This window comes from Chiloscyllium punctatum, chromosome 7 (genome assembly GCF_047496795.1).
Source record: "Chiloscyllium punctatum isolate Juve2018m chromosome 7, sChiPun1.3, whole genome shotgun sequence".
NCBI lineage: Eukaryota > Metazoa > Chordata > Chondrichthyes > Orectolobiformes > Hemiscylliidae > Chiloscyllium > Chiloscyllium punctatum.
The window spans coordinates 16,409,788-16,431,705 of NC_092745.1; the positions used below are offsets into that span (position 1 = coordinate 16,409,788).

Here is a 21,918-nt window from a genome sequence, read left to right on the forward strand (position 1 = left end):
GGTTGAGTTTTTGGATACGTGCTGTAGTAATACCACTCGGCCATCACCTCACCTCCTCAATGGTTGCCCATCCCTGAACACTGACAGGGCATCGTGAAGCTAAACCCGTTCTTCTGACACAATTGTTTGATCTTGATACCTTCCTGAACTATGGTGATATCACTCAGTCTCTCTCCATGTGGTATCCCTTACTGTGTGGGTGTAATTGCTGCCTCTGTCAGTGTCTCTCACTCAGAATCTCCAGATCCTGAGCCAACAGAATTCTCCACTCCAGAGAGACGCAGCAGCACAGGCCAGGGATGGAAACAGATTTTCCAGATCCCTGTGGGACACAGTGCCATTTTCTATGTGTAACCCTCACATGATCAGTCTAATTTAACATTCTGTCCATCTCTCTGTCTCCTACATGTACTCGGGATGGTCCTGACTCAATAGACTTCCCAACTGCTGGGTGTCTCGTCCACCACCTCATTGAACATGGTTGGTCAGCCAGAGAGACAAGGAGCAGGGGGATCTGGAGCCTTCAATAAATCCTGGAGTGAGGTGAGATTACTCACAGTGCACAGAGCAGAGAGCAATGAGAGGGCTCCAAACATCAGCTAACAGGACATGACATAGATACAGTGCTGGAGAGGGAGCACAATACAGACATACCCCAGGCTCAATCCCTACCCATAGTGTAAGGTCTGTTATACTAAGACTAACCACACTGTAACACTGAATCTATGTCATATCTTGGTGACCAATGTCTTCAATAATTTTTTAAATCCTATAACAGTTGCTATCTTTGTAACCTCCTCCCTTCCTTATAGTCACTTCACTAATTTCAAAAGGTACTGCATTCCAGCCTACCATTCCTATCGCTGTAACTTGCCTCAATGTCTACAACATGTCTTATCTCATTAGCCTCCTCTTCTTTAACTGGATACAGAGTCATGTAGCACGGAAACAGAACCTTCACTCCAACTCATCAATACTGACCATGATTCTTATACTAAACGTGTCGCATTTGCCCGCGTTTGGCCCTTGTCTCTTCAAACCTTCTCCTCTCCATGTATCTCCCCAAATGTCTTTTCCATGTTGTAATTGTACACGTTTCTCCATGTGACCCTGGCAGTCTGTTCCGTCCATGTACCACCCACTGTGGATAATGTTGCCCCTCAGCTCCCTCTTTAAATCCTTGCTCTCTCACCTCCTGTTTATACCGTCTAGCTTTGGACTCACCTACCCTTGGCTTTTCACCTTACTGAGGCCCCGCATGCTTTTATAAACCTTTATAAGGTCAATCCGTAGCCTCCTCTGCCTAAGGCAAATATTTAGGACAATGTTACAAATGTCTCCAATTCACCTCAAAGCTCTGGACAATGAAGGAAAGTGCGAGAAATACTGCTTTCCCCACCCTGTCCAATTGCAATGTCACTTTCAAGGAATAATGTAACTGCACCCCTTGGTCTCTCTCTGTTCGACAACACTGTCCAGGGCCAAACCACTAACTGTGTTAGTCCTCCCTGGTTTGTCTCAACAAAACCCAACACCATACGTCAACTGTATCTTTCATTCCTTGATCCACTGGCCCCGTTGTTCAAGAGCCCCTTTGATATCCATATTCACTGCACACGACGCTATTAATTTGATCATCTGCAAACTTACTAACAATGACTCCTATATTCTCAGTCAAATCGTTTATGTAGATGATACATATCAGTGGACCCAGCCCCGATCCTTATAGCACTCCGCTGGTCACAGGCCTCCAGTCTGAACAACAACCCCCTTCCACCACCCTCTGTCTCCTACTATCAAGCCAATTTTGTATCCAGTTGGCTAGCTCGCCCTGATTCCATGTGATCTAACCTTCTGAACCAGTATATCATGCTAAACCCTGTCAAAGGTCCTGCTGACTTTAGTGTAGACAATGTATGGTCACCACTTCAACAAAAGCAATCAAGTTAGTGAGACCTGACTTTGTGCTGACTAGCTTTCGTCAATCCTTGCCTTTGCAAATGCATGTAACTCCTGCCTGGCAGAATCACTTCCACAACCTACCCATCACTGACATCTAGCTAATTGGTCTTTAGTTCCCTAGCATTCCATCACAGCGTTTCTCAAAAAAATGGACCAAAACTATATTCTTGTCATTGTTGTACAGCATGGAAACAGATCTTACAGTTGGTAGAAAACATAATCTCAATCTAAATCCATCCCAGCTGCCTGGTGCTGGCCCATATCCCTCCAATCATTTCATATTCACGGACTTATCAAAATGTCTGAAAAACGTTGTTATTGTACCCACATCCACCACTTCCTCAAACACATCATTCCACGCTCAAACCGCCCTCTGTGTAATAATTTGACCCTCATGTCATTCTTTTGAAGATCTCTCTCCTCTAACCTTAAAAATGTGGCCCCTTCTCTTGATACTCCCCCATCCTGGGGAAATTGCAGCTACCGTTAACTCTATCTGTATCTCTCATTATCTTATAAACTTCTATAAGGTCACCTCTCAATCTCCAGGCTCCTGTGAAAAACGACTCAGCATATCCTGCCATTTTTCAGAACTCAAGCCTTCCAGCAACATTCTGGTATATCTCTTCTGAACCCCTTGCAGCAGAGTGTTGCAGAAGAGGCCTCACCAATATCGGTACAATCTCAACATGACGTCCCAAATCCTACACTCAATGGACTGAGCAATAGTCAATCATGCCAAGCACTGCCTTATTCATCCTGTGATGCAAGCTTCAAGAATTATGTACCCAGAGGTCGCTCTGCTCTGAAACACTAACTGAGGCCCTAACATTAATTGTATAAGCTCTACCCTTGTTTGTTGTACCAAATTTATTAGGTTGCATTTATTCAAATTGAATTCCTTCTACAGTTTTTCAGCCTATTCACTCATGAAGATCCCTTTGTAATCTTAGAAAACCTCCTTCACTGTCAACTATTCCACCCTCCAAACTTCCAGCCCATCTCACATAGCTGTCAATTGTACAAATACCTTTGCTCGGGGCTCCACAATTTCTTCCGTAGCATCGCCTGTCTTACAGTTAATCAGGTTCTGGGTCTATCCATACCTTTGTGTTATAAAGCTTCCAGCACCACCTCTTCCATAACATGCCTCTTTTCAAGTCATAGAGATGTACAGCATGGAAATAGACCGTTCTGTCCCACTCATCCATGCTGACCAGAAGATCGAAATAAATCCATCTCATTTACCAGCATTTGGCCCATGTAGAACTAAACCATTACAATTCATATTCCCATCCAGATACCTGTTAAATGTTGTCATAGTATCAGTATCTGTGACATTCTCTCTCAGTTCATTTCATACACGCATCGCCTTATGCATAAAAAAACTGTTCCTTCGGTCCCTTTTAACACTTTCCCCTCTAAACTTAAACTTATGTCCTGTAGGTTTGGACTACCCAATCCCTGGGAAAAGGCCTTGAACGTTTACCCTATCCATACCCCTCATGTTTATATAAACATCTGTCAGGTCACCCCTCAGTCTCCGATGCTCCAGGGAAACTCACCCCAGCTTATTCAGCAACAACCCTGGCAACATCTTGTCAATCTTTTCTGAGCACTTTCCAGTTTCACAACATCATTCCTAGAGCAGGGAGGCTGGAATTGCAGAGAACTCCATTTGTGGTCTAACGTATTACTTTTGTTCCCTGAGTTCCCCAGTCTTTGTCCACATTAAGTTGTAGAGTGAAAAGGTTGTTTAGGGTCTTAGTAAATATCCTACAGTTCCACGCATCACTTGCCTCATTGATCTTTAAGGGCCCTTGTTTTGTCTCGAGTTACTCTTTTACTCAATATATTTATACAATCACTTTTGGATTCTCCTTATCCTCCTCTGCCGAGGCTATTTCATGTACCCTTTCTGCATTCCTGATTTCCACCCACAGTGTGTTCCTACAGCCCCTGTGATCCTCATGGATTCCCTTGATCCAGCTTGCTATACCTGACATGTGCCTCCTTTACCTTCACCCTTGACCAGACCCTCAGTAGACAGCCAATGTTTCCAAGTGCTGTCAGCATTGACCTGCACACAAACAGGAACATGCTGGCGCGGATCGCTCAATTTATCTCCCTTTTAAAATATTCTCACTTGCCAGACTTCCCTCTCCCTGTAAATAGACTCCCCAATCACCTTTTGAAAGTTCCTGGTTAAGACTATCGAGATTGATCTGGCCCCATTTTATAATTTGAACTTGTGGACCAGGCCTGTACTTTTCCCTAGCTATTTTCAAACTAATAGAACTGTGGTCACTTTGGCTAAATGCTTTCCGACTAACGCCTCAGTCCCTTTCCCTACCTTATTTCCCAAGGGGAGGTCAGGTTTTGCCGTTTCTCTTTTCAGGCCATTTACATATTGATTGGGAGATTCTGGAACACAATTACCAAGTTCCTCCCTTGCAAACACTGAACACTGGTTCTCCCAGTCTAGGTTTTGAAAGCTCCAAAACCCCGACCATAACCGCCCTATTATTATGATTGGTATTTGAGATCTCCCGACATATTTGGAACATAGAACATAGAACAGCACAGAACAGGCCCTTCAGGCCACTATGTTGTGCCGACCACTGATCCTCATGTATGCACCCTCAAATTTCTGTGACCATATGCATGTCCAGTCGTCTCTTAAATGTCCCCAATGACCTTGCTTCCACAACTGCTGCTGGCAACGCATTCCATGCTCTCACAACTCTGTGTAAAGAACCCGCCTCTGACATCCTCTCTATACTTTCCTCCAACCAGCTTAAAACTATGACCCCTCGTGTTAGTCATTTCTGTCCTGGGGTATAGTCTCTGGCTATCGACTCTATCTATGCCTCTCATTATCTTGTATACATCAATTAGGTTCCCTCTCCTCCTCCTTTTCTCCAATGATAAAAGTCCGAGCTCAGTCAACCTCTCTTCATAAGATAAGCCCTCCAGTCCAGCAGAATCCTGGTAAACCTCCTCTGAACCCTCTCCAAAGCATTCATATCTTTCCTATAATAGGGCGACCAGAACTGGACACAATATTCCAAATGCGGTCTAACCAAAGTTTTATAGAGCTGCAACAAGATCTCACGACTCTTACACTCAATCCCCCTGTTAATGAAAGCCAAAACACCATAGGCTTTCTTAACAACTCTGTCTACTTGGGTGGCCACTTTAAGGGATCTATGGACCTGCACACCAAGATCCCTCTGTTCCTCCACACTGCCAAGAATCCTATCCTTAATCGTGTACTCAGCTTTAAAATTCGACCTTCCAAAATGCATCACCTTGCATTTATCCAGGTTGAACTTCATCTGCCACCTCTCAGCCCACCTCTGCATCCTGTCAATGTCCCGCTGCACCCTACAACAGCCCTCTATACTGTCAACGACACCTCCAACGTTTGTGTCATCTGCAAACTTGCTGACCCATCCTTCAATCCCCTCATCCAAGTCTTTAATAAAAATTACAAGCAGTAGAGGCCCAAGGACAGAGCCCTGTAGAACACCAACTCACTTCCAGGCAGAATATTTTCCTTCTACTATCACTCGCTGTCTTCTGTTGGCCAGCCAATTCTGTATCCAGACAGCTAAGTTCCCCTGTATCCCATTCCTCCTGACCTTCTGAATGGGCCTACCATGGGGAACCTTATCAAATGCCTTACTGAAGTCCATATACACCACATCCACAGCTCGACCCTCATCAACTTTTCTAGTCACGTCCTCAAAAAACTCGATAAGGTTTGTGAGGCCTGACCTACCCCTCTCAAAGCTGTGTTTACTGCATTTAATCAAGCCATGCTCTTCCAGATGGTCATAAATCCTATCCCTCAGAATCCTTTCTAACACCTTGCAGACGACAGACGTGAGACTGACTGGTCTGTCATTGCCGGCGATTTCCCTATTTCCTTTCTTTAAGAGAGGAATTACATTTGCCTCTCTCCAGTCCTCAGGTACGACTCCAGTGGAGAGCGAGGATGAAAAGATCTTCGCAAATGGCAAAGCAATTGCATTTCTCGTTTCCCAAAGCAGCCGAGGACAAATCTCGTCCTGGCCTGGTGACTTCTTAATCTTAATGTTTGACAACATTTTCAGCACATCAGCTTCCTCTATCTCTATCCATTCCAGCATTCACTACAAAGTTAGTTTCTTTCCTATAGTCAGAACAAAAACTTAATTTAGGGCTTCCCCTACCTCCTCAGACTCCACACACAAATTGCCTATGCTATTCCTGATCGGCCCTACTCTTTCTTTGACCATTCTCTTATTCCTCACATAAGTGTAAAATGCCTTTGTGTTCCCTCTAATCCGTCTGCCAAGCCTTTCTCGTGCCCCCTCCTGGCCCTCCTCAGACCATTTTTGAGCTCCTCAGTTTCTCATATTTGTTCCTCAGTCTCCCACTGATTTCAGGCGTCAGCAGTACGGTTGTGTCAAAGTGATGACCATTCTCATTTCTCAGTTCCACTAACATAGCTTCACTGGGCGATCCCACAGGAATATCCTCTCCAAGTACTGCTGTGATTATTCATGCAATCAAAACCCACTACCACACATCCTCTCTTGCCTCCCCTTCGATGCTTCCTGCAGTCCTTCTACCTTGAAACAATGAGTTGCCAGTCCTGGCCCTCCCTCAGCTGTGTTTCTGTATTATCTATAATCTCTCAGTCTGATGTTCCAGTCCATGCCCTGAGTCCATCTTCCTTAGCTGTCAGGCCCCTTGCATTGAAATATATGTAATTTAATAACCAGTTTCCCCCCATTCCCTGCTATGTTCTTGCCTGCATTGTCTTTTGAAATCACTCTCTTTAACTCGTGTACCAGCCTCCATCTTCTTTCTGGCCTTACGACTGTTTAAGGTCCAACACCCTGCCAGACTGGGTTATATCCTCTCAAGCAGCTCTCGCAATTCACTCCACCAGGATATGGGTCCCTCTCCTGTTCCCAGTTGAGGTGCCTTTCCCACCCTGTCTCCCTGTGCTGACACCTTCAGGGATCTATGGACTTGTCCACCAAGGTCCCTGTATTCCTCAGTACTCCACAAGGACCTACCTTTTATTATGTCTGTTCTTCTCTTATCGTACCTCCCACAGTGTATTACCTCACTTCAATCCGAACTAAACTCTGCTTAGATTATCATCCGATCGACATTGGACCGCAGACGGAGACCATCCTCCTCACTGTGGACAACACCCTCACCTTTCATGTCATCTGCAAACCGACTAATGATACCTTCTGCTTTCACATCGAGTTATTAATGTTCAATGGTTCCTGCACAGATCCCTGTGGTACATCCACTGGTGACAGTATGCTATCCACCAATTTTGCATCCAATTTGCCAACTTGCCTTGGAATCCAGTCCTTTTGGACCAGCCTTCCATGTTGGATCTTGTTTAAGGACTTATTCAAGTCCATGTAAACCACATCATCTGCACTGCCTTCATCAATATACTTAAGCACCATTTCAAAAAAACTGAACTGAATTCCTCAGACAGTATCTTCCTCTGCCAAATTCGTGATGACTAAACCGAATTGATCGTTACCTTTGCAAGTGTTGATTCATCCTCACAGTAGTTTCCAATAATTTCCCTCCCCCTGCTGTCAGACTATCTGCTCTGTAATTACCTGGCCTATCCCTGCTGCCCTTCTTGAACAAAGGAACCACATTAGCGATCCTCCAGTCATTCAGCACTTCACCTGTGTCCAGCGAAGTATTATATTTATCCACCAGGGCCCCAACAATCTCTGGGTAATTAGCATGGGGTCAAAGAATGCTGGTCCAGGCAGTGACACCCACATCCCATGAAACAATAAAGAAAAACACATATGTCCCTCCTTACCTCTGACACACACCTCACAGCTGCAGCAATCCTTACTGGCTTTGTAACACTATTCAGGTCTTGACCACTCTCTGTAACCCTCTCACCACCTCCAGCACCTTCACCTCTCCCTGTTCCTATGGTGTCATTAAACCCTGACAATGATTCCCCTTCCCACAGCCCTCCCTCTGCTATGAGACCCTTTACAATCCCTTCAAAACTTACTCCTAAAACACTCTCTCATTTCAGGATTTTAAGTACTTTGTGGTGATCTTCTCAGCCTGATAATCTAATTTGATCCATTTTGTCCTGAGTGAGGGACCGGTGGGGATGTCTTGCTGAGGTTTGGTCTGTTTCAGTCGAATGACCGTTTGAGTGTTTTACACTGTTCCTTCAAATGTTTTCCACTGTTCATTTACAGACACATGTTTCAGTCTGTTCAGCCTGTTTACCTTGGTCAGTTCTCCTCTCAAACTCATGTCATTGTCTATTTTTGTTTCTAGTTGTCGTTTGTCCTTTCTGTGATTCACTTTAAAACTTTATATTTATTTAAACTGCACTTTATCACAATTTCCCAGAGGATCTCTCCAAGTGACATTACTCATTCACGAAGTGTCATCACACAACTGTCGCTCTGCTATAGTTATGTCTCTGGCCAGTTGCACAATGTGTTAATCAAAGAAACACCGAAAAAAAATCTCCGAAATCCTCTTCCAATATCACTCTTGTCAGTGTGATTGTCCCAGATTATGCAAATATTGACGCTTCACAAAATTTTCACAGTGCCTTTATTAAAAATTCCATTGAATAACTGCTTATTGCAGTGATGGGCAGTGAAATACTGTTCGGTGGTCTAAAACTGTTCTGCTGCTTGTGTCCCTGGCAAGTCGTAGCCAGAATTTACATTCAGACACGCTCTACTTCATGATCTGAGACCCAATGCTTTCTTTGTCAGGCCTTTGTTATCCATTATTGTTAGTGTTACCCATTTTGCCTGAGTTTCCGCAAGGTTGTGAACCATTGAATATTTATGTTCCACCTATTGTTAACCCTGTAACCATAATTCCCTGGTGATAAATCTCTTTTATCTCTGTGTCACAAATCCATCTACCTTGATACAGAGACTTTGTCCATTAAAATAAAACATAGTTTACTCTTTTCCACAACTTCCTGTCACAAATCGATTTGCTGATGTACAGTTTTAATTAAACTTTGTCCCATCTGTTTTCTTCTGTTGTCTGTGGTCACATTCCCATGCTGCTCTGATGCTTCACCTTTTCTCGTTGGATTTGGAGAGCTCCTTTCACCTGAACCCCGTCCCTGCGTCCTCTCTGTCCGTTTAAAACCCTGTCCATAAACCTACCGATGTGATTGGCCAGCACACTGGTTCCAGCACGGTTCCTGTGGAACAATCTGAATGGATTTTTTTAAAAATCAGGTATGGGATGTGGGTGTCTCTGGCTGACTAGCCTTTATTGCCCATCCCTTGCTGCCCTTTAGCTAAGCAGTTGGCTCGCCCAGTTCGGAGGGCAATTGAGAGGCAAACACTTTGCTGTGGGTATGTCCTGCAGACCACATGAGAATGAACTGTTGTCTTTCTCTGAAAGTCAAGTGTTTGGATTTTTATCAATACTTATTTAGGAATTGTTAATTCCAATTTTTAAAAAAAGTATATTCATTTAAACTTCCACCATTTCATATAGTGGTATTCAAACCTGCCTCCCCTGAACATTAGCTGAGGTTTGGGACACATGCTCTAGCAATAATACCACTAGGCCATCACTTCGCCTGCTCACTGGTTGCTCATTCCTGACCATTTATACCAGTGCATCATGAAGCAAAATCCATTCTTCCGACACAATGGTGTGATCCTGCCATCTTCCTGCACTCTAGTGCTATCACTCAGTCTCTCTCCATGTGGTATCCCTCACTGTGAGGTCTAATTGCTGCCTCTGTCAGCGCCTCTCACTTTTGCATCTACTGCAGATCCTGAGCCAACGGAATTTTCCACTCCAGAGAGACGCAGCAGCAGTAGCCATAGATGGACACTGGGATTTTTCAGATCTCTGTGGAACCCAGTGCCATTGTCCACATGTAACCTTGACTGCATCAGTCTAATTTCCCATTCTGTCCATCTCTCTATCTCCTGTAGGTACTCAGGAAGTTCCTGACTCAATAGACTTCCCAACTGCTGGGTGTATCGTCCATCGCCACATTGAAGATGGTCGGTCAGCCAGAGAGACAAAGGGAAGGGAGATCTGTAGTCTTCAATAAATCCTGCAGTGAGGTGATCACTCACAGTGCACAGAGCAGAGGGCAGTGAGAGGGCTCCAAACATCGGAAAACAAGACATGACATGGATATAGTGCCGGAGGGGGAGCACAGTACAGACATACCCAGGCTCAGTCACTACCCTGACTGTAAGTTTTGTTGTACTAAGTCGGCACCAAGGGTGGCACAGTTATCAATCCAGGCCTGTACTGTCTTAGCGAGCATCAGTACAACAGAGGGGAAAGCCGGCTTCCCATAAGTGGGTTGTAATGTTGACTGGGAACTTTCTGTATTGTGCTGTCCCTCCAACACTGTACCTATGTCATGTCTTGTGGACCAAATATCTGACATCTCCCACATATCTGTTGCTCAAATTCCTGCTGACTGATGAGTACCTGCAGTACAGTCATAACAAACTGATGACACATTCTCATTTCTCAATTGCACTATTACAGCTTCACTGAGTGATCGCCAGGAATATCCTCTCTAAATTCTGCAGTGATGTTTTCACTGATCAAAACATCCACTCCTCTTCCTCCTCCTCCTCAAATGCCTCTCCTTCTCTTCTTCCTATAGCATCTGTACCCCAGAACATTAAGTTGCTTGGCCTATCCTTCCCTCAGCTGTACCTCTGTAATTCCTGTGATATCCCAGTCCCATGTTCCTATCCATGCCATGCATTCATCTGCCTTTCCTGTCAGACATTTTATATCAAAGTAAATGCAGCTTAATACATCAGTTTTCCCTCCTCGCCTGCTGTGCTCTTGCCTGCCTTGTCAATTGAAATTACTGTCTTGAAATTCTGATCCAGCCTCAACCTTCAGACTGTAGCCTGAGACCATCCCCCTCACTGTGGACAACACCCTCACCTTTCATGTCATCTGCAAACCTACTAATGATACCTTCTGCTATCACATCCAACTCAATAATGTACATAATAAACAGCAACGGTTGCTGCACAGATCGCTGTTGTATACCCACTGGGCAAAGGCTTTTCACAAAACCAATCCTCCACCAATTTTGGATCCAATTTGCCAACTTGCTTTGGATCCCATGGGCTCTTCCCTTCATTATGAGCCCTGAATGTGGGACCTTGTCAAAGACCTTAATGAACTCCATGGAACGCACATCATCTGCACTGCCGTCATCAATATTTTTAATTGTAATTTCAAAGAAAAAATAGCTGAATTCATCAGACAGGATCTTCTCCAACAAATCCGTACTGAGTATCCCTAATCGATCCCTACCTTTCCAATTATTGATTCAAATTGACATTCACAATTGTTTCCAATAATTTCCCTCGCACTGATGTTGGGCTATAGACTCTAAATCCCTGGCCTATCCCTGCTGCCCTTCTTGAGTTTCACCTGTGGCCAGCAAAGTATTACATTTCTCTGCCAGGGCCCCAGCAATCTGCTCCCTCACCTTCCACAGCAGACTGAGACACATTTCATTGGGCACTGGGGATTTCTCTACCTTTTATGCCTGTGAAAACATTTAATACCTCCTCCTTATTGATCTTAACATGTTCTGGGACCTCACCATCCCACTTAAATCCCCGGCTACAATGTCTTTCTCCTGTGTGAATACAGATGGGAAGAATTCAATTGAAGACCTCACCGACTTCCTCTGGCTCCATGCACAGATTTTCCCTTTGGTTTCTAACAGGCCCCACTCTTTCCTCATTAGTCCTCTTACTCGAACGCGCTGATAAAATACCTTGTGACTTTTTCTCAATCATATCTGCTAAATATATTTCTTGTCTATTGTCTATTTTTATTTCTTTCATTTTCAACAATCCCCTTTCACTCACTGAAATTTTGAAGAGCTTCACCCGTTTTTATTGCATTGTACTTTCTTTATGAAACTGACAATATCGCTGAATCAGTGTTTGCTGGACATGTGGCCTTTACTATTCACTCAACAGTAATACGCTGGCCCTGAATTCTCACTGTATCACTTTAAAATACTCCCATTTTCCAAATATAGGCCCAACTGCAGGTCGGTCCTCACAGTCTCTGTCTAAAGATACCGATAGGAGATACTGATACTATTGATACTGATAGGTGACTCCATTGTGAGGAGGACAAGCAGGAGACTGTGTAGCTGCAGAAGTGACCCCAGGATGGTCTGCCCCCTCCCGATACCAGGGTCAAGAATATCTCTGAGCAGTTGCAGAACATTTTGAAGGGGAAGCATGAACAGCCAGAGGTCATTGTGCAATTGGTACACATTCCATAGTTAAACAAAGAGAATGGGTCATGTGAAATGTGCACAGGTAGTTTGAATGGATTCGATTTGCTACATTATAGAAACAGGCCCTTTGGCCCAACAAGTCCACACCAACACACCAAAGAGTAACTCACCCAGACGCATTCCGCTCCCCTATATTTACCCTTGACTAATGCACCTGACACTATGGGCAATTTTGCGTGGGCAATTCACTTAACCTGTACATCTTTGGATTTTGGGAGGAAACCGGAGCACCCGGAGGAATCCCACGCTGTTTGGTAAGAAGTTAAAAAGCAAGACCTCAGGGGGAGGGATCTCCCGATTACTCCAAGTACCGTGTGCCAGTGAGGATAGAAATAGAAAGATAGGCCAGACGGATATGTGATTGAGGAGCTGCTGTAGTAGGCAGGCTTCTGAGTTCTTGGATCATTGGGACCTCTTCTGGTGTAGAGATGTCAGGTTGGACTTGAAGCAGAAGGGCTCCAGCATCCCTGTGGGGTGATTTGTTCCGTTACCCTGGAGGGTTTAAACTAGTTTGGCAGGGGGTAGGGACTCTGAATAAGAGAGGGACCATCGACTTGTCAGGGGAAAATACATCAGCCTTATAGAACAAGTTTCCTATTCAGGATATCCAGGTACACAGTCAAGGCAGGGAAAAGACTTCTGGTTTAAAGGACATTTATTTCAACTCACGAGGCCTGACTGGTAAGGCAGATGGGCTCAGAGCATGAATTAGCTCTGAGGACTGGAATATTATAGCCATATCAGAAACATGGCTGAGAGAAGAGCAGGACTGGCAGCTCAGTGTTCCAGGATAATGAAACTACAGGAGTGATAGAAGGACAAGTATGTGAGGGGTGAAGAGAGAAATTTGTCCTTTTGATAAGGGAAGACATAGCCACAGTGTTCAGAGAGGATACTCTTAAGTGGTCATCAAATGAGGTCACATGATTAGAAGTTAGATAAAAGGGGGGGGGGTGATATCTTTGTTGGGACTGTATTGTCGACTGTTGTAGACCCAACAGATACCAGAGGAGCAGATGTATAGAGAGATTGCAGATAACTATAAGAATAATAAAGGAGTGTAGGCTGGAGATTTTCATATTCCCTGAATTGACTCGACCAGCCAGAGTATAAAAGACCTGGAAGGAGAGCAATTTTTCAAATGTGTCCAAGGAAGGTTCCTAAATCAATATGCAGAGGGCCCTACTCTACTCAGGCAGGTGCAATACTGGACCTCCCCTCAGAAAACGTGGTCGGGCAAGTGACTGAACTATCATTCAGAGAGCACTTTGGGTCCAGTGCCCACAACTGTCTTCGTTTTAACATAGTTATGGAAAAGGATCAGCAGGTCCACAGATTGAAGAGGAAAACTGGAACAGGGCCAGGTTTGGGGCCATTCTGCAGGATCTGGCCAGCGTCAATGCCGTGCATTTAAAATTGCACAACGCCCAGTTATAATCCAACTCGCTTTGGAAGCGCTGGTGATCATTGTAACAGATGAAAGGCTTAAACTAAGTTTTTTTGATATTATATTCCATGACACTGCCATCCTGTTGCTATAAATTCTGTACCTTAGGATTGTGCTCCACAACCAACTGATGAAGAAGCAGTGTTCTGAAAGCTAGTGCTTTCAAATAAACCAGTTGGACTGGAAACAGAGTGTTGGGTGATTTTGAACTTTGTATGTCCCCAGTCCAACACCGGCACCTCCACATTATGATTCTAATCGATTGGGTGAGTCTGTTTGAAGGAAAAGGAGCAACTGGCAAATGGGAGGCTTTTCAAAGTGTGATCTCAAGAATCCAGGACCAGTATGCCCCAGTGGGGTAAAGGGAAAAGCTGGCAGGGTTAGGGATCCTTGGCTGATGAGGGATAATAAGGCTCTGGTCTTGAAATGAAGACTGCATGTATTGGGTTTAAGATTTCAGTATCTACATAAACTCTTCTATTCTTAAAGACACGATCAATCTGTGGAGACCCTACAATCCTCTCAGTCTCTGTAACACTCCCAATCTGCAGAGTCATTCTAATGCCTGTGACTCTTCCGATCCAGTTCCTACAAGACCCTCAATCTGTGTGATATCTTCCCGTTGCCAGCACCCACCCTGTTAATGTAAGCTCCTCCAGTGTCTCCAAATATCTACTCATTCCCATAATATTCTCCAGCTCTTAAATGTGTAAACATCACCCTCCCCTACAACTCTTCCCAGTTTGACCAAACTGGAGGAGGTTACTAATGCTCCCTAATCTGTGAAACTGTCTCCAACCAAAATTGCTGTCTTTATCACTTGGAGAATCTGTCTGATTCCACACCCTCTTTATCTAAATAACCTGCAGATCCTAAGCCTTCCTGTATCTATAAACATCTTCAACCATGCTTACCCTTCATATGTCTGTTTGTGGGTCTGTACAACCCATTTTATCTCTGTACTCAGCTTCATTCACCTGAAACATTCCTGTCTGTGTAAAACACCCCATGCTACCAATGTTCTTATCCTTATAAACTGATCCATCCCCCCCAACCTCCCCAGCTCCATGAAACCCCTGTAGGCCCTACAGCTCTCCACATTTCTGTAACCTCCTATGGCTCTATGCTCCTCCCTGTGAAACCACCACCAGTCCCCACAACCCTCTGCCTCTGTTACCTCATACAACCTCAGCAACGCCTCCTCTTCATGTCTCTTCATTCAGACCCCATCCTCTCCAGCTTCCCGAAACCTCTTCCTGCCATCATAACCCTCGCTATTTAGATCATAGAATAGGACAGCCCAGTACTTAATATTGTGCTGACCTTTTATCCTACTCTGAAGACTAAACTAACCGACATACCCTACATTTTGCTATAATCACTGTGCCTATGCAAGAGTTGCTTAGATGTCCGTAATGTGTCTGAATCTACTACCATGGCTGGCGGTCCATTCCATGCACCCACCACACTCTGTGTAAATAACGTACCTTTGATATCTAAGCTAAATCTTTCGCCAATTACCTTAAAAATATGTCCCCTTGTGATAGCCATTTTGCCATGGGAAGTTGTCTCTGGTTATCCACGCGATCGATGCCTCTCATTACCTTGTGCACATCTATCATGTCGCCATTCTTCCTTGTTCACTCCGATCTGAAAAGCCTGAGCTTCCACAACCTACCTTCAATGGACATGCCCTCCAGTCCAGGCAGCATCTTGCTAAGTATCCTCTGTCCTGTCATTATAGGAAGGATTTGGAAGCTTTAATGAGGTGAACAGAACTGTTCACAGTATTCCAAGTGTGGTGTAACTGGGACTCGAAAGAGCTGCAGCGAAACCCTGGATCTCTTAAACTCACACCCCCGCTAATGAAAGCCAACACACCATACGCCTTCTTAACACCCTCTCAAATTGAGTAGTAACTTCAGGGACACACTGTTCATGCACATTGCAAAATATCCTGCCTTTAACCATGTAAAGTTGTTTTTTTCTGCAGAATCCTCCAACCTGAAACCATCCCTATCTTTGTAACTTCCTCCAGTCCCGACAACACTCATAAACTGTGAAACCTCCTCAAGTCCCTGTATTCCTAATGCCTGCAAAATGCTCCAGGCCCTATATCCCTCTCTAACTCTGTAAATGCCACCGGCCTCCAGTGCCCTTCTGGGGAACATTGCAGAGGAAGGAAGAGTTGTAGAGTCCGGGCCATGTTACAGAGGTAGGAAGGGCTGCAGAAACTGGATGATGGTACAAACATGGGGAGGGACATGGATCCTGTAGGAGTGTAGAGGGAGCGGGATTCATAGATCCTGCAAGATGGAACCAAGAATGGATTATGAAGACTGATGGATGTTATGATTTGTACTACAGATCATTTTTGATTGGACCTTTCAGCCCCTCTTAGAGTCAAAGAGATGTACAGCATGGAAAAAGACCCTTCGGTCCAACTCGTCCATGCTGACCAGATATCCCAACCCAATCTAGTCCCACCTACCAGCATCTGGCCCATATTCTTGCAAACCCTTCCTATTCATATACCCATCCAGATGCCTTTGTATCAGCCTCCACCACTTCCTCTGGCAGCTCATTCCATACACGTAGCACCCTCCGCGGGAAAAAGAATGCTCCGTAAGTCTTTTTTGTATCTTTCCCCTCTAACCATAAACCTCTGGCCTCCAGTTCTGGACTGCCACATTGAAGGGTAAAGACTTTGTCCCTTTACCCTCTCCATGCCCCTCATAATTTTATCAACCGCTATAAGGTCACCCCTCATAATTTTGTAAACTTCTATAAGGTCACCCCTCAGCCTCGAGACTCCAGGGAAAACAGCCCCAGCCTGTTCAACCTCTCTCTATAGCTCAACCCCTCCAATCCTGGCAACATACTTGTAAATCTTTTCTGAGCCCTTTCAAGTTTCACAACATCCTTCCGATAGGAAGGTCACCAGAATTGCACGCAATGTTCCAAAAGCGACCTAACCAATGTCCTGTACAGCCACAACATGATCTCCCAACTCCTGTACTCAATACTCTGATCAATAAAAGAAAGCATACCAAACGCCTTCTTCACTATCCTACCTATCTGTGACTCTGCCTTCAAGGAGCTATGAACCTGCACTCCAATTTCCCTATGTTCAGCAACACTCGTCAGGCCTACCATTAAGTGTATAGGTCCAGCAAAGGTTTGCTTTTGCAAAATGCAGCACTCGCATTTATCTGAATTAATCTTCACCTGCCATTTCTCAGCCGATTGGCCCATCTGTTCAAGATCCCATTGTAATTGGATGTAACCTCTTTCACCGAAAACTACACCTACAATTTTGTTGTCAACTGAATACTTACAAGCGATACCTCTTATGCTCACATCCAAATCATTGTTGTAAACAATGCAAAGTATTGGACCCAGCACCGATCCTTGTGGCATTCCACTGGTCACAGGCCTCCAGTTTGAAAACCAACCCTCCCCCACCACCCTCTGTCTTCTACCTTTGAGCCAATTCTGTACCAATTGGCTAGTTCTCCCTGTATTCCGTGAGATCTAACCTTGCTAACCAGTCTCCCATGGGGAACCTAGTTGAACGCCTCACTGAAGTCCATATAGATCACATCGACCGCTCTGCTCACATCAATCCTCTATGTTACTTCTTCAAAAATCTCAATCAAGTTTGAGAGACATGATTTCTCACTCACAAAGCAATGTTAACTATCCCTAATCAGTCCTTGCCTTTCCAAATACATGTATATCCTGTCCCTTACGATTCCCTCCAACAACTTGCCCACCGATGTCAGGCTCAACAGTCTAAAGTTTCCTGGATTTTCTTTACTGCCTTCCTTAAATAGTAGCAACACGATAGCCAACCTTCAGTCTCCTAGTTCTGATGTCCTGTTTCTAGAGATCTTTACCGGAATGGGTGAGCACAGCTTCAAATTGCCAGGCTGAGATGTGAATTCCGTTGTGAATCTATTTGCCCGTTCTGTCTGTGTGCCTGATACTGACCTGGTGGTGCTCTGGTAGAAAGCAATCTCCGTAACATCCAGATTTATGTTACTGACCAGAGCTCACCTCATCAAAGCCTTCATTAGGAATGTTCTTTATTTTAATATTTTTAAATGGCAGTTTTGTGAGATGCAGGAATTGAGGAGTTGTCATATTTGAAAGACTGAAACTTTTGTCATTGACCCTGACCCATGCAATGTGGATTCGTGGATTCTGTTGTTCTCTGCAGACTATCACTCAGAGGATTGTATCACCAGGGAATCTGAGTGCAGATGGTCTTTGCCTGGAAGAGTGTGAATTTGCCAGTCTATGTCGGCTAGGACACGATGTTTCTGGAAATGTACAAATGTGTAAATACTTCACTGACTGGTTCAGGGGTGAGTGCACTGGCCTCTGAGCACCAGGAACTGGGAAACCTCATGCTGTTTGTATGTGGGGCTTGGCACCAGACTGGGTGAGAGCAGCTCCCTGAGTAAATGACAGGTATGGAGCTTGGGATCCTCCTGCTGTGTTTGACCTTGTGCCATATCGTTATCTCCCTCTCATGAGTTTGCGTGACATGTTCTCCAGTCTTGACAGTGTCCACTCCCTGTAAACCCTTCCAGCTATTGAACATCTCCCTTCTCTCGCACTCCCTCCCTTCCAAACCTGGCCTTCGTCTCATATCTCCTGCAGTCCCAAACAACTTTGCTCTTTGTTATCGTATTGCTTTCCTTTGAGCTGTGTGGGTTCAAACCTGATGTAGGTTTGGGCCATTGGGAGAAAAAGACAACTTCCTCTTCTCCATCTTTGTCAAACAGAGTCTCATTGTCTGCCTCTCTCCCATAAGGAGAAGGAAGCATCCTTTCAGCATCCACCTGTCCATTCCCTTAAAGATCTGTACATTTTATTGAGGAAGACTGTCCTCCTGATGACCCTCAGTGGCACAGCACAGAAGTGACATGTTTATGTTCTATAATTTTTGCGACCACTACCTTTTGCTCTGTCCCTCCATCATTCTGAAGCCTCCCCCAGTCTGGACAGTGCTCCAAACCACTAATTACTGAGAATTCTTTAATCCTCTATCTCTGTAAACTCCTCACATTCCTACAATCCTCCTTGTCTGTGAGAACCCCTCCAGCTCCTACAGTCCAGCCAAATTATTGCATCTCCTCCAGCCCTCACCATCTCCGTATGCTCCATTTCTACATTTCTACATACAGTGCAACCCACCCTTATCCCTACACTTACCCCTTCACCTAACACTACGGGCAATTTAGCATGGTCAATTCACCTGACCTGCACATCTTTGGACTGTGGGAGGAAACCGGAGCACCCAGAGGAAACCCACGCAGACACGGGGAGAATGTGCAAACTCCACACAGTCAGTCGCCTGAGGCATGTCTGATGGACCAGTCTCTTCAATAATTTGTAACTACTACATTAGTTCCCATCCCTGTAACCTCCTCCCTTCCAGATAGTCCCTCCCCATATTTGAAATGAGCTGCATTCCAGACTACTATCCCTATCGCTGTAACTTGCTTCAGTGTCTACAACATGCCTTACCTGGATAGTCTCCTCTTCTATTAACTTGATACAGAGTCATGCAGCATGGAAACAGAACCTCAGTCCGACTAGTCCATGCTGACCAGGTTTTCCAAACTGAATGAGACTCATTTGCCGGCATCTGGCCCATATCCCTTCAAACCTTCTCCTCTCCATGTTCCTGCCCAAATGTCTTTTCCATGTTGTAATTGTTCTTGTTTCTCCCATGTGGCCCTGGCATTCCTTTCCATCTATGCACCTTCCTCTGTGGATAATGTTGCCCCTCAGCTCCTTCTTTGCTCTCTCGCCTCACGTTTATGCCTCTAGTTTTGGACTCACCTACCATTGGCTATTCACCTTCCTCATCGACCGCATGGTTTTATAAACCTTTATAAGATCAACCCTTAGCCTCCTTTGCCCATTGAGAACAATGTTACAAAGGTCTCCAACTTATATACTCAATGCTCTGATCCATAAAGGTAAGTGTGCCAAATGCCGCTTTCCCCACCCTGTCCATCTGTGATACCACTTCCAAGGAATAGTGTAACTGCACCCCTTGGACTCTCTCTGTTCCACAACACTGCCCAGGGCTCTGCCATTAACTGTGATCATTCTCCCTGGTTTGTCTTAACAAGATCCAACACCTGATTTTAAACTCTACCTTTCATTCCTTGGTCTACTGGCCCAGTTGGTCAAGATCCCCTTTGGTAACTGTATTCGCTGCCCACTATAAAATTAATTTGATCATCTACAAACTTAGGAACAATGACTCTTATATTCTCAACCAAATCCTTTATTGATGCACATTAGTGGACATTATAGCACCCCGCTGATCACAGGCCTCCAGTCTGAACAACAACCCTCTCCCATCACCCCTGTCTCCTACTGTCAAGCCAACTTTGTGTACAGACAACTGGCTCGCCCTGATCCCATGTGATCTAATCTTACAAACCAGTATATCATACTAAATCCTGTCAAAGGCCCTTTTGACGTTAGTGTAGACAATGTATGGTCACCACTTTAACAACAATCAAGTTAGTGAAACCTGACTTTGTCTGCACAAAGCCGTGCTGACTATCTTTCATCAATCCTTGCCTTTTTAAATGCATGTGACTCCTGTCTGGCAGAATAACTTCCACAACTTACCCACCACTGACATTGGGCTAATTGGTCTTTAGTTCCATGGCTTTCCATCACAACCTTTCTTAAATAATGGGACAAAACTATATTCTTGTCATAGTCGTACAGCGTGGAAACTGACTCTTCAGTTGAAACAAACCATAATCTCAAAGTAAACTCGACCCCAGCTGCCTGTTGCTGGCTCATATCCCTCCAAACCTTTCCCATTCATGTACTTATCCAAATGTCTTTTAAACGTTGAAACTGTATCTACATCCACCCCTTCCTCAGGAAGTTCATTCCACGCTCAAACCACCCTCTGCATAACAATTTGCCTCTTATATCCTTTTGTTTGGAACATCTCTGTCCTCTAGCCTTAAAAATGTGTCCCCTCTTCTTGAGACTCCCCCATTCTGGGAAAAGGCAACTGCCATTAACTCTATCTATATCCCTCATCTTTTTCATAAACTTCCATAAGGTCATCTCTCATTCTGCAGTTTCCAGTGAAAAAAGACTCAGCCTATCCATCCATTTTTCAGAACTCAAACCTTCCATACCCAGCAATATCCTGGTAAATCTCTTCTGAATGCCCTGCAGCTTAATAATATCTTCCCGAAAACTGGGCGACCAGAACTGGATGGAGTATTGCAGAACAGGCCTCACCAGTGTCTGTACAATCTCAACATGACGTCCCAAACCCTCCACTCAATGGACTGAGCAATAGTCAAACATACCAAGCACCGTCTATTCCATCCTGTGATGCAAACTTCAAGAGTTATGTACTTGAACCCAGAGGTCCCTCTGCTTTAAAACAGTAACCGAGGCCCGAACATTAATTGTATAAGCTCTACCCTTGTTTGTTTTACCAAATGCATTACCTCGCATTTATTCAGATTGAATTCCAACTGCAGTTTTTCAGCTCATTAACCCATTTCATGAAGATCCCTTTGTAAAACCCTCCTTCACTGTCCATGATTCCAACCTCCTGCCTTCCAGCCAATCACACATGGTTGTCAATGGTACAAATACCTTTGCTCGGGGCTCCACAATGTCCTTTGATACACTTAATCAGGTCCTGGAGCCTTCCATACCTTTGTGTTTTAAAACCTCCAGCACCAACTCTTCTATAACATGCACTGTTTTCAAGTTGTAGAGAAGTACAGCATGGAAACAGACCCTTCAGTCCCCAACTCGTCGAGGCTGACCATAAAGACCTAAACAAATCCATCCCAATTAATCAGCATTTGACCCATATACCGCGAAACTCTGACTATTCATATACCCATCCAGATACCTTTTAAATGTTGTCATCGTATCAGTCTCTGTTACTTTCTCCCTCCGCTTGGTCCATACCCACATCACTGTATGCATGAAAAAGCTATCCCTTCGGTCTTTTTAAACCTTTTAAACCTTTCTCCTCTAACCTCAAACCTATGCCCTCTCGTTTTCCCAACCCCTGGGAAAAGACCTTGACTGTTTACCCAATCCATGCCCCTCATGTTTATAT

General features: G+C 44.6%; 1 long non-coding RNA gene across 1 annotated transcript; it reads left to right on the forward strand.

The window, feature by feature from the left end:
• Positions 1-440: 440 nt before the first annotated feature.
• On the forward strand, positions 441-18,062 carry LOC140479410 (uncharacterized). The gene is made up of 3 exons (XR_011961023.1): positions 441-543; positions 9,954-10,088; positions 17,998-18,062. It is a non-coding gene; the product is annotated as an uncharacterized lncRNA (long non-coding RNA).
• The last annotated feature ends 3,856 nt before the right edge of the window (positions 18,063-21,918 follow it).